The following is a 2,309-nucleotide window of genomic DNA, read 5'->3' on the forward strand; positions in this document are numbered from 1 at the left end:
CAAACGCACGTATCCTTAAACCCCATCTGTAAGGTCGTAGAGAATGCAAAAAAACCATAAAATAAATTTTGAACAAAAATCCCCAAAAATCCCCAACTCGACGTGTCAAACCGTATACAATAATTTATGGACCTTCGAAAATGGCTGCTATGTAAATCGTCAAAATCCACTAAGGATACGTTTTTTTAAGGGTACGATTCTGACTGTTTTTCTTTCTGAATAAATTGTTTCTAGCGAAAATTTATTTATATACTGTAAATACATTTGCTTGGCTATTTCTATATTCCAAAAGCAGCCGGTACGTACAATAGAAACATACCGGATGTCACATTGTCAACCCCCCGTTATACCTTATGTACGTACGTGGGCTAAGAGATGGAGAATACGCGGCATGCGAATTCCCTTATCTGCATAATGCCCGGTCGCTTTTCCCCATGTCAATAACAAAACTATACGCCGGCGTTACCGTCGACGCCACGCTAACGCCAGCGAGGTCACGGTTCGAGCCGGGCAAAATTCACCCCTTTAACACGGGAACAAAGCTGCACCCTCAAGCTCAATTATATTCTGGACGACCGATATCGCGCCTGATACTCGTCGCCATTTTCTTTTAACGATCTCTTCGTCCCATTACGTTTTCTTCGAAATAAACACCCTATGAATGCCTTGACGCGAGCATTCGTTTAACTGCTACTAAATGCGTTGAATGCCGAGAGTCTTGAAATGGATATTAACGCCAGTGGTAGTATAACGGGTGATGAAAATGTAAAAGGGCATCTACGAAACGGGCGATATACAGGCGTAGAAAGTCATACCGGCCAAAAGTTTTAATAACGCTCGATTCCCCCTCAACTTTCTTAATTACTCGCAATAACTGATCTCCTCTCTTTTAGGTTATGTCGAGTATAGCCTCTGTATACATATACAATGAAATATATATGTATATACATTTATTTTTATTTTATTCGCAAATTCAATTTTTTTCTCCATTAATGCACATAAGCATTCACAAGCGTGACCCTACGTGCGCCAGTGAAGAAATTTACATTCCTAAATTTAACCCAATTCGTCGTTAGCTGCTGAATTTTTATTTTACTCGAATTCGCTAACCTCTCTGCCGCCCTACTATTAATTTCACATCCAAAGAGACTTTTGACTGAGGCGACCGTAGCGTTAACAGGCTTTAAAAGTTTACAGAGTCGTCTGCTACGTCGTGACGTAACAGAAGCGAAGTAGCTATGCTCAGCCGCTGGCAGACAAAGTAATGTACGGCTACAAGATAGTAGTCAGAGTAAAGAGAGGTCAGCCTTATGGTTCGGTAAAGACCAACGTAACTCGGACTTTTACGGTATCCGCGTTTTATTTCGGCGTCTGCTATTTGCTTTTTAAAAACGAAAATTCGTAATATTCTTATTTTGCATTTAATCGATATAAACGATATATGTTTATGTTTTTAAAAATTTCGAATTTCAAATAAGATTACAATACATGCCCTTACAACTGATAATTAAAATACCGTAAAATAATCAGATCCAAAATTATTAATTGGAGAATGCAACGGGACAGATAATATTAACGAGAGCAATCGATAAACCAAAAATTGAGCCCCGATTAAAAGACACGAATTATTTAATGATATACGGCAATGTCAATAATAGTGACAACAACGATAATACATTATTTAAATACAGCTGATATTATATTAACACGACAACGTATATTAATATGATATTTTCCATATGAATATTAAAATCTATAAAAAACAATACTATTGACTCTTAAATAGTTTATCCCGAGAGAAGACAAAAAATATAAAAATAGTTTTGGTTTTGTTATTAAAAAAAAAAAAAAAAAGAGAGAAGAAATGACTCAGCCATTACCGGTTCACCTACCAATATTAATCCATCCCCTTGTTCAGACCCCGACCTACTCCTGTATTGTCAAAGCCACCCTTTCACGAATTCTCACAACTCGCGCGAAAAATCCCACTAAACTAATTACTCGGCTAAGCCGAGTAGACACGGCGCGAGCTACAGATGTAAATACAGTAATTACATAGAGATTTTCGTGTCAGATTTCCCCGAGCTAACACCCCCTCGAGAGCCACCCTCGTAAACGCCCGGTACAGCCCTCCAATAGTGGCAGATGGATATATCCGAAGGGGTCGTCGGGGGTCGAGGCGAAGGTGGAGGGGGGGGGGTGGTTTTCGTGGCCTGAAATAAAATGTAAATTTTCGAGTTATGCACGACCAAATAGCGGCTATTTTTGTTGATATCTAAATTCCTTAAGGGGGAGAGATTCCAACCCCC

The sequence above is a fragment of the Cephus cinctus genome, unplaced genomic scaffold, assembly GCF_000341935.2.
Source record: "Cephus cinctus unplaced genomic scaffold, Ccin1 Ccin1_scaffold0564, whole genome shotgun sequence".
Lineage (NCBI taxonomy): Eukaryota > Metazoa > Arthropoda > Insecta > Hymenoptera > Cephidae > Cephus > Cephus cinctus.